General features: G+C 35.2%; 1 protein-coding gene across 2 annotated transcripts in view; it reads right to left on the bottom strand.

Moving 5' to 3' along the window:
* The window catches only part of LOC106457619 (ephrin-B1-like), a 401982-nt gene that overhangs the window by 262608 nt on the left and 126909 nt on the right, over positions 1-12465 (bottom strand). The window lies entirely within an intron of this gene.

The raw sequence follows: 12465 nt of genomic DNA on the forward strand, positions 1-12465 counted from the left end.
TTCACAACTTTTATTGGCATTAAATTCAAGAGGTATAACGAGAGGTGCAACTTCACAACTTTTATTGGCATTAAATTCAAGAGGTATAACGAGAGGTGCAACTTCACAACTTTTATTGGCATTAAATTCAAGAGGTATAACGAGAGGTGCAACTTCACAACTTTTATTGGCATTAAATTCAAGAGGTATAACGAGAGGTGCAAGTTCACAACTTTTATTGGCATTAAATTCAAGAGGTATAACGAGAGGTACAACTTCATTCTTAAATTTACTTTTCATTTATTCTTAACGCCTTCAATCTAATTTTCCTGAATAACTAATGTACTGAGAAGATTGTCCAAAGCTGAGCGTGTAACACTCGCAACGTAGAGATATCTCAAAAGAGTAACACTCGCAACGTAGAGATATCTCAAAGGAAATGTAGATCGTTATCGTGCCAAGTTGTCGAAGAGATTTCCTAAAACCCAATATTATGCATAACCCATCTTTGAAAACTGTCAACTACGAAACCCTGCTAAAAAGCCTTGAAGTGGTGGCCCTGTTCCAATTTAAACTTCTAACATATGTCAGTTTCAGACAACATTCGATTTACATTACGTTTGGCAGAGTATAATGCGAACAAATTGTGTTTTAATATCCGCGTCGAGTTTTTATTATTCAAATAAGAATTTGTTTTTCTTTAAGTTCAGATTTTAAGCAAAAATCGACGTCAGATGCGTGAGATGCTGTACAAAATGTTATGAAATGTACAGGTTGACACAACGCGATACGTCCTGTCAAATACATCTGCTACGTTTTCAAATCTTTCATCGTTCAAGTTGTGAACGAGTGTAATTTGTCCGATAAAACAAGTCAAACAAAGCCGATACTGTAATTTTATATTTCCTAAGGAATGAACACATAAATAATGTCTTGAATAAAATCGTTAGAGAATGGAGATAAAGATTTTTTTTGTCAAACAGTTATCAATCTCTTATTTTTTTTAATTTCGCTACAATATTACAAAAACACTCATGCATATTAATCGAACTTAAGTAAGTTAGTACTAAGACCTGACACACAGGACTTGCAACAAAGTCATCATCAAGATAATTAGATAGCCTCATCTTCAAGATACAGATGAAATATTTGATGTTTTGTTTTAATGTCAGTGAAATATTAAAGGGTAATACCTGCCTATCAATCAGGTTTAAGTAGATTAATCCCACAGTCTTGATGTTATGTCATAAAGTCATCATAAGAAGAAGCAGAAAGTAAAATATTACACAGATGCGAATAAGATTTAAAATATTTATTCATTATCTTCCGTTTTTTCTAAAATGTCTGTAATTCCATAAGTAATACATTATTTTTATTCATTATTAAACCACATAAGCTTACTGGCTGATAACTAATATTAATCTTTTATATCTTTTTAAGGCGTATTCTACGATAAATGGTACGAATAGTTATGCCATTTACGCTTATGTGTTCTGGAATCTTGAATCATAAAATGTGCTGCCATACCACAAGCTTTACTGACATAACCCTCATTTAACTGAAAAGTCATTGTTATCAACACAAGTCGAGCCTTGCTTGTAATGGTTAGCGTTATAAGCTGCGGACAGCAGATCCAAATTTTGAGCTGCGATATGCCATTGAATACGCTCCACGGTTTCAGCTGTGACACTTAATGTCATTATTCGGGTTAACAGTAACATCATAGTCAGCGGGTGCTGCTGGCTGGTTTCCTTAACGCTGATCTGCAGTTCTAAATTACGGATGGCTATATACAAGTCTTACGGATCTCTGACCTGGTCGTTTAGCCCATGTGTCGCATAATGTGATGATCAAGTTTAAAATATCAAATGCCGTACCAAAGAGGCCGATTGTCTTATTCAGGTGGTGCCACTAGACCTGGGATATTAAAAGCGTGTCGCGAGCTGAAAAAGTTTGGGATGTACTGGTTTAGATAGCGTGCCGAATTATGGACCTGTGGGTTTCATGGTTTATATCCTTTTGATTTTAAAAATAAGATCGCATTCTCCACTTTGAGGTCATGAAAGCGTTATAAGTGTGCCGGTCAAATCTCACTATTCAGTCAGACCAAGTTGGCGCTGGGTGCTACTGACTAGTCTATCAGTTCAAAATTTGGGATGGCTAGTGTACATAGCCTTTGAGTAGCTTTGCGCGAATATCCGTAAATAGACGAAAAGCCATTCCGAAACTATAAACATACTGCTGATAATATATTTGTAAGCGAATGTAACATAAAGCTGTTGGTACGAACTGTGCAAACGAAATGTTGATAAGAGTTAAAACTTGTATCCCCCCCCCCCAATAAAAAGGGTGATTAAATTACACAAGCCATATGTCTAAATATTTCCCCGTTTCTAAGATCTTTTAAGCCTACTTTAGGAATGATAGTTTGAAGATACAAGTAATATTTTAAACTATCTTTCGTACGAAGAATATTCCTTCAGCACGTAATAATAATTTTCCCTATAAAGCCATAAAATTTAGATCTTGTAATAATTTTTTCCGAGTAATTTCCCAACAGATGAATTAATAAGACTTGTGGTAAAGAAGAAAGTGTTACTCATAGGCTTCGGAACACGAGGAAGCACCTATCTCGTTCCCCCTTGTTTGAAGTTAAGCACAAAGCTACACAATGGGCTATCTGTGCTCTGCCCACCACGGATATCGAAACCCGGATTCTAGCGTTGTAAGTCCGCAGACATACCGCTGTGCTACTGAAGGGCATCTCGCCCCCATTCCATAAATTTGTCAGTTTTTCGAATTCCCCAACTTAAATTTAATTTTGGTTCAAAATAATGTCTTACGGTAAACAGATAAAGGTTCTAAAACTAGATGTACTTCCGCTGGGTCCCCAAAAGTGTTCTCTTTCAAGAATAAATTAAGAGTAACTAATATTTTTATTTCTTGCTCCTGAAGTTCATATGTCATGCTGTGTTGTACCTTACAGAGTGGATAATTCTTCTCGTGATTCATGGCACGCGCATGTTTTACTGACGTCACGATAGTACAAATTGCAATATCATGCGTCCCTTATGTGATGTCATTTTAGTGTCTACTGACTGACTTATAATATATGTCATACTATGCATATGGTTCAAATATAAAATACATAGATTAAGGTAAAATGTAGGTCGATAATTGAGCTGCTTATTTTCACATCATTTTCACTCGTGTTTTCTCCCTCATTTCTATCATATCTTGATCTCCACTACTACAAAATAGGCTGAAATTACTTCCGCAATCATAAAAAAAAAAAAAATTAAGGGAGCATGCATCTGCCCCCTCCCCCCTCCTGCTCAGTTACGCATATGTATATCGGAAGTTTTATGCATCTGGTGTTTAATACATATCACATCTGCCAAAAGCACGTTTTCGCATCAATGAGCGTTTAATTTTCGTTGCACTTCGCCAATATTTTGGATAGATATCGACATTTGATTGTTCGAGCAAAGTTTTCACTCTTTGCCCATCTCAGACATGATAAGTTTATCACAGCTTGAGATGCAGTGGCATTGTTAGCTGAACAACCAGCTGAGATGGGCAAAGAGTGAAACCTTCTTTGAAAAATCAAATGTCAATATTTTGGAATTGCAACATGTTTTTCAGTAAAGGTTTTTTCTTCATACTTTCGATAGCTTGCACATCTGGTTGCGTATTGATTGTGAATATTTTGAAATTACCACGTTTTTCAGTAAAGGGTTTTTTTCTTCATACTTTCGATAGCTTGCACATCTGGTTGCGTATTGATTGTGAATATTTTGAAATTACCATGTTTTTCAGTAAAGGGTTTTTTTCTTCATACTTTCGATAGCTTGCACATCTGGTTGCGTATTGATTGTGAATATTTTGAAATTACCACGTTTTTCAGTAAAGGGTTTTTTTTCGATAGCTTGCACATCTGGTTGTGTACTTGCAATTCAGGAATTCTTCGACTTGCATGTCGATCGCCACTACCACTGTCATCCCATATAAAATTTATTGTGATTGACGTGGAGCAAAATTATATAGTGATCTTGCAGGAAGAGATCAGAAGAAAAAAAAACATTTTGTATGTCACGTAAAGTTACACAAGGACAAAATGTGCATAGTCTTCCCTAATTTTGAATTCATAAAGTAGAGCGAAAACAGTTAGTCAACAGTACCCCCCGTCAACCCATAGGCGTCTTTTGTCTGACCGAATAGTGGGGTTTGACTGTCATTCATTTTTTTTTCTTATAGTTGTGTACACCGAGGGGAATCGAACCCTTGCTTTTAGCGTTGTAATTCAGTAGACTTACCGCTGTCCCAGCCCGGGACGTCAGTCTTAAGAATGCACCCACCTCCTCAAAGTGCGGGGTGCGTTTATGCGGCAACAGGACGTGCATCATTAATTCTCTGCTTGACAATCCAGATGCGATGATAAGAAAACTTAACTTGTTCGTAAAGTAAGAGCAATAAATAAGGTTTAAATGTTTATTCTTATTTTATTATAAATGTTTTAGAGAAGTGGTCGGCAACCTTTTTTGATCGCAGGTCTAATTTTTTTTTTTTAATTTAGCATTCTATTGGGTCAGTGATAGTTATATAATTCTTAATACCGGTACATGTATTTAAATGTTAATCTCACATAGCCGAGAAATTTAAGCTGAGCAATGATTGTGCCCTCACGGGTTGCAACGATGAAGTCAACTTTAGGCGGGTCAAACAAATCATTGCCGCGGGTCACCAAGTGACGCGTGGGTCATAGGTTGCCGACCAATGTTTTAGAGTTAAAAAGACGCAAAACGTTGATATCACAATAAACTAAAGTCTTGTGACATAGAGTAAACGTTTTTACACTGTTAGTATAAACAACGTTCTCATGTTTCTTTTTTTATTGTTTTCTGACCTAGGTTCCCCATAACTTCTCGAAATTACAGAATGCAAAATTCTGATATTATAAATTGATTTACCTCAAATTGTAGAAACCTCAAATAGAAAAAAAAAATCAGTAAAAACCTAAAATAGCAAAAACATCGATCAGTAAAATCCTGAAATTGTAAAAACACCAATGAGTAAAATGCTGATCAAGTACAATATAAATAAAGAAACCCCAAACTACATCTTACAAAATTTAAGTAAACACCGCGCGGGGAGGGGGGGGGGTTCTTGCTGTGTTGAAACCTGATTAGCAATAAGAAAAAAGTTATATACTACAAAATGAACTACAAAACATATAAGGAATTTTTTGTAAGTACCAAGATAGCACACATGGCAAATTTCAAATGCACATGTGTTTTTTATTTTCAATACTCTCCATAAAAGCGCTTACTTATTTCGAATATGTAATTAAAACAATTCACTCCATTTTTTTAGGTTTACGCTTTTTACATAGGATTATAAACCTCGCCTTATTTTAATATATAAAGAAATAAAGAAAGTTAAACTTTTATTTTAACGTTTCACCGAGAAAGTAATAGTGATTTCGGAAAATAATCTAAAAGATTGATACTGTTTTAACTTATAATTTAAGAAAGGAAAAATGTGAAGCCTGAGATTGATACCGTTTTAACTTATAATCTAAGAAAGGAAAAATGTGAAGCCTAAGAATTGGTATTATTCTAAAGTTATCATCATTTGAAAGGTGCCGAGGATTGATACTGTTTTAACTTATAATCTAAGAAAGGAAAGATGTGAAGCCTAAGAATTGGTATTATTCTTAAGTTATGGTCATTTGAAAGGTGCCGAAGAACATAATGAAATGTTTTTCATCGAAACAAGTTCCTTCAGTTTCAGAGTTCTAAGCACTATTTCTATACAAATACAATCTCACGTATTAGATACGTGATGCGAGAAGAGTCCGTTATTACGTTTACGTTATAAATATCCAAAGCTATAACTTATGTTATATAAATAAAATACGGCGTATATACAAACAGTGATAACCGTTAGCCAATTAAATTACTAAACAGCGAAACTATCGGTAACTTAGTCTCAACTGTTTATCTGTTTGACTACTTCTAAAAATTGTAATTCAACAATGCTGCTCCAATGATAACTCAGCAGCAAGTACGACGCTTAAATTCTGAGCTAGGTTCCTGCAGTGAACATGACACGGATAACATACCAAAAATCACGAAAACAAAAGTTGAATACTGAGTTTTGATATGGTTTCAATAATTTAATTCTAGAGGGCGCTGTGAGAGGTATTTTCTCTTGATTGATCGGCAAGCGTGGGGTCATCATCTTTATGAGTGCCCTCTTGTTATTGGAACCACTTTAGTCGCTACCATCCAATAAATAAATCCTCAATAATACTTTTCTTTCCGAATCCCGACATGAAATTGGATAAGTTGGAAGACGTAAGAGCGTAGCTCTATAAACAAATGTGACATATATTTGTCGATAATTAAGTTTAACCTGGCGACAGAAAGTAATATGCTCATTCCACGCGTAAATCTAAGATTTCAGTTTCAAATAAATAATAGTTTGAAGCATAAAGAGAATATAAATGATTCCTAATAACAACCGCAATGAGATTGATCGAGATAATGTCAATGCGTCCAATTCGAAATATGCAATTACTTAGCGAAGATAGGTAGTCTTATCCATAAACGCTCTTATAATTTGCTGTTATAACTCATAATTGAAATACTTAACGTTTCGTTAATATATATGATTGTCATTAGTTCCTTGTCCTATCTGTCTTAATACATCTTACACGTCAGTTGCATAAAAATTATATGGAAGCATATTAACAATTTAATTTTTTTAAAACTATAATCAAAGTGACAGCTGTATGTGTAATGCATACACTAGAGAGCAAAACTTTCGAGTCGTTGTTGGAACGACTTGAGTAGTGGTTGCATATCTTAAGAACAAAAGAAAGCACACGGACGAAGAACAGTACATATGAAACATATAACTTAAATATATTGGACAGGCAAAGATATTATTAGACCACATCTCACAAGCTCCAGATGAATATTGGCTTCAAAACCACAGCCAGACCCCTTAAATACTAGATATACTATCTCAGAATAATGATATTAAATATGATTGTTGTTGATTTACTTTATTATCTACAAGGAACATGAAAAATAGCCTCTTCTTTCTGATAAAAGTTTACGAAATACGGCGTGAAGGGTTGTGTTACTGCAATGCTAAATGTTAACATTTAAGTCATTTTGGGCAACATACCTGTGGCTTCTCAGTGACTCAACGACAAGTCTGTGGGCTTATACGCGAATAACTGAGTTTCGATACCCGCGTAGGTAGAGCACAGTTAGCCTATTGTGTAGATTTGTGCTTAACAAGAAACAAAACTAAAGCACACCTGGGTTACAAATATTTGCTATGCCAGGTTTCAGTTTACATAAGGGTTGGCACCGGTTGCTGTTGACTAGCTCACTCCCCTCTAGTCTCACACTTCAAAATTGTGTAGCTTTACACGAACATTCTAAATAACAAATATATTCTCCTTAGCACACGCCATTCTAATATTCTTCAGAGCATAAATTACCCCCTCCAGAAAAAATTGCTGAAATGAATGAATTATTTAATATCTGTAATGTATTATTTAAAAAGAAAGTGTCCTTGCTAAACCATCAGACCACCAAATCCAAACACGAAAACTGAGTTTAAAAAATCACCTTGTACTCGGGATAGTCAGAGTCTGAATGAAAGTGATTAAAATAAATTCAGAAAAAAAAATTTTAGTAAAAATATTTAATTAAAAATCTTCTTTGTGAACAAAATACTTGTAATCTTTAATAAAATCTTATCAATTTTCGTGAAGATACATTAAAAGCGCTCGGAGTTATAGCATGTATAGTTCCACGTACACATTGTTCTCACTTGCTTGTATACTTTACAGTGGTACGTCTAGAAAGACCACCAAATGGAAAAATCGTACGTTTTCTATAGTACTATAGCAACGTTCCTAGTACACTGAATGATTTTTCATCGTACAACTTTTAACTGTAATGGATTTCTGTGTCTTAGACAAAAGTGGTTGTTTAAAAAAACTCATCAAGATGTAAGTTTGATATTTGTATTAATTCATATTTCATGCCATTTTACTATGTTTGCTGTTTTTGTCAAACAGTCCCCCGGTTGGACAGCGGTTAGTCTTCGGCTTTAGAACGCTAACAATCAGGGGTTCGATTCCCCTTGGTGGACAAAGCAGATAACCCGATGTGGCTTTGCTATAAAAGAAAAAAACACACACACACACACACACTCTCTGTCTAACAAAAACGTATTAAATCCACTTAAATACATATCTTAGCATTTGTCCTGAGCTTCCTTAAATATCAAATTACAGATACAAAAACTTTATATGAGATCTTAGAGACACGAAAATGATTTGAATAGTTATTTGAAAGATTACATTTTGGTTTTGTTACATTCATAAACCTTTCCCAATGCTCGTAAAGCTCGTTTTAATAAAGTTTGAAGACGGCTTGAATGGGTAATGAAGACAAATCTATTACAAGTCTAACATAGTAACAAATGTTCAAGGTTTTGTTATCATTAGGTACAACGAAAAATGTAATTGACCGTCACATTATAAAGCCTCTACGGCTAAAAGAGCGATCATATTCGGGAAAACGATTCGTGTCCACGACCTGTATATTGTGATTCAAGCACCCTAACCATCAGGCCACGCCTTGCCTGTGTTCATACAGACTAGGCGGTGTTTGCATGGACATATAAACTAACCAGATAGGTTGCTTTAGATATTTCCCAATTCTAAATAAAAGGAAACAAAAAGTTTCCCATGAGAAACCTCAAAGCTAAAGTAATTTGGCATTGCGCTATGATGTTTTATTAGTTTTCACCATAAATGTGCTTAGAAGTACACTAATTATAACATTAAAACTTGGAGATTCTAAGTTACCTAATTTAATTCACTTTGTCAGTTTATGATGCTGTGGTTCAGCACGATAAAACGAAGACACACACACACACACAAACAAACAGGGGAGTAGAAAAGGAAAGTAAGAGAGAAAAAAAAAAACGATAGCGTTTTCTGTAATTATATATATGTTTAAACTAGATGAGAAAGAGCCAGGGTTCTTTGTTGGCCGCAGTTTCGTATACTCAGACGATTGTCTACACGTACATGTATTTCGCTATTGTTATTTTGTCATGGGTTTTGTAATGAATGATTACCCGGCTATTTTCTATCCCGTTTTTATCCTCTATTGCCCTCAAGGACATGATATAAAATAAATACAATTTTTATGTGCGACTCTTATTTTGAACTAGTTCCACCAAATCGGCACTCTCATGCAAATTGGTCGTTTGTCATCCAACGATCACCACAAGTTTATTCAAACTCTACTCATTACCATATATGAGAGCATACCGACATTTTAAATTGTATAACTTTTTCTTTGTGCTCCCGATTTTATATTCAGCATAATGAATTTTACTAGGTTGTATTCCTGCATAGACCTTAAGTATGATTTTAATAGAACAATAAAAAATAGCACGTAAATTTTAGTGTTCTTCCAGTGTTGCCCTAGGCTACAATATTTGCCTAAGATGTTACTACTCATGCGTTACTGTTTAATAAACAAAAAATATTTATATTGCAAAATGACAAAAAAAAATAATAATAATAATAATTTAAAGATAAAACAGGCCAGTAGAATCACACAAAGTAAACGAGATGCTACGTAAAACGTTAAAAGCCAAGGGCGCAAGGCTGAGGAAAGATATTTTTTTTTATAATGAGGAATTAAGGGTATGTTTTAAAACGATCTCTTGCAGTTTTAAGCATTTTGGGGAGTTAGTGTTAGTTACAAAGGGAAACATAAGTACGTAAGCCTAAATAATAGATGTATGATGTGCAGTGTTTAGAGATATTTAATGTAACAAAAAATAGGCATAACAATAATTTCAGAACAAGTTAACGTAAAGTGGGGGGTACGATACACGCGTGAACCATAATATTTTCAAGAACAAAATATCTAGAAAGATAGAGAATCCGGTTTTGGTCTCAGTAAATTAATAAAACAATTTTAGTACATAGTCGACTTTAAAGGCCACGAAATATATTAGTGGTGCAAAAATTATACCTATAAGTAAAATGATTTTGTCGTCATCGGGATTTAGGTCTTGAAGTCCTGGAAGGGTCAGGTACTAACTAGACCTCTTCCTCCCTCCCGAACTGTTGTTGTTTGTTGAAAACTATTTTGTGGTTTTTGTTTTGATAAGCTGGTTTGGATGTCTATTAGTTGCTGTTGCTGCCAATGAAATGTATGAATGACAACACATTATAATGCCTCACAGCTGAAAGAGCGAGCATGTTTGATTACGAGTCGAGCGCCCTAACCACGAAGCTATGTCACAGCCAATTAACGGTGTTTATTGTTACATCATAAAAAGTGCTTTATTGTTTATTGTTACGTTAACTTGTGATAATTAAAAATGGTGAGGTGTTAAAGTTCTGAGTTTCCTTTCCAGAACAAGTAACAGAAAACTTAAACTAGAACTAAGTAAAAATGAATTTTGGAATGCGTGTATACAGCCATGGGTAGCGCTTTTAAGGCTGGTTTCTCACAATGCTAGTTTCTTACAGAAACTTCAATAATATTATCCTGACGCTACATTTTGTATTTTTTTCCAACACATTTTTGCAAAAGTAACTTCAACGGACTGAATTTGCAATCAATGACTTAAATTTCAACTGCCTAAAGAATGTATATAATTATCGAGGTAAGGAACAAAAAGTAGATTGATATTGACCAGTCAAATATCTCTCATTTTATCTCTTCTGTTTTATAGGGGGTATCCATTCGTTCTTCTTGCCGCTCAATTTCGCGGCTTCAGATTATAGATTTTTAAACTTTATAATGCGTAATTTCAAAATTAACCCGGTGGGTCAGCGGTAAGTTTCAGGACTTGCAATGCTAAAATCCGAGATTTGATTCCCGCGGTAAACAGAGACCAGTTTCTTTGTTTGTTTTGAATTTCGCGCAAAACTACACGAGAGCTATCTGCGCTAGCCGCCCCTAATTTAGCAGTGTAAGACTAGAGGGAAGGCAGCTAGTCATCACCACCCATCGCCGACTCTTGAGCTACTCTTTAACCAACGAATAGTGGGATTGACCGTCACATTATAAAGTCCCACGGCTGAAAGGGCGAGCATGTTTGGTGTGACGGGGATTGAACCCACGACCCTCAGATTGCAAGTCGAGCGCCCTAACCACCTGGCCATGCCGGGCGTACAGAGTCCAGATAGCCAACTGTGTACCTTTGCCTTATAAAGACAAAAAAACTATCCACGCTCCCTAACCCTATTTTACATTTACATGGCAAATAAATCCGTCATATTTTCAACCTTCCTGATAGCTAAAGTCCAATTATATTTCTGTCTCCCAAAAGCACACTGCCTTATAGGAATTTGGTCTACTGTACTGTTTCAGATATGATAAACATTTCTCTTTAAAAGTAAGCCAAATAGATATAAAAGTAAATACGTAAGCTTCAATACATTAAATGCTAATATTGGCTCTGTAAGACATAAAGAAAAAGAAAAAAAAGAAACGCATACTGTTGAAACAGCTGCAAGATGTGTTTGAGTTATGATCGTTTTGGGATCTACTTTTTTATCAGGACGTAGCCCCTTCTTGTAATATAAATATATAATTGTTTTTAAAAGCTCAAAATCACCCAGAAGTGATATAAGTTGTTACTAAATATACGACAGTCTTACGAGATAATATAGGAGGGTTCAAGACTTTGATTGCTTCCTGTAGATTTAATAAAAAGGGCCATTGGCTGAAGAGCAGCCTTAAACCTGTGAAAGCGTACCAACCAAGAGCCAGAATGAAAACAAACAATAATTCAAAACTGCTCGTACTTTAATTATATTTCTTTATGTCAAAAACGCTCAAATATATATACATATATAACCATGGGATTATTGGATAACAACAAGCTCATAGCGGATATTTACGAAGTTTCACCATTTTAAAGATTTCAAAAGTAATATATACTATTAGGTAACTCATGGTTACCAACGAATAGTGGGATTGACCGTCACATTATAAAGCCCCACGGCTGAAAGGGCGAGCATGTTTGGTGGGACGGGGATTCGTCATAATTTGTGGCTTAATGGCATCTGTATTCCTGGCTGTTATCATGTGTAGTATCCTTCTCATATTTTAGCTTACATGTCATTTAAAAATTCAATTTGCAGATCGGTCACGAGATAAAAACTATTATTTTAGGAAGTAAGGAATGTGTCTTATTTAAGATTACTTTTCATGGCACATTTTTTTTCTGCGTATTAAGTTCATCTTGCGACGTCCTTTCAACATAGTTTGTCTTTAACCTAATATAAGCTGCAATAATCTCCAGCTTATTGTTTATCTGTTTGAAGTTAAGCGGATTACGGCACTCGACTCGCAATCTGAGGGTCGCGGGTTCGAATCCCCGTCACACCAAACATGCTCGCCCTTTCAGCCGTGGGGG

This window comes from Limulus polyphemus, unplaced genomic scaffold (assembly GCF_000517525.1).
Source record: "Limulus polyphemus unplaced genomic scaffold, Limulus_polyphemus-2.1.2 Scaffold352, whole genome shotgun sequence".
Classification (NCBI taxonomy): Eukaryota; Metazoa; Arthropoda; class Merostomata; order Xiphosura; family Limulidae; genus Limulus; species Limulus polyphemus.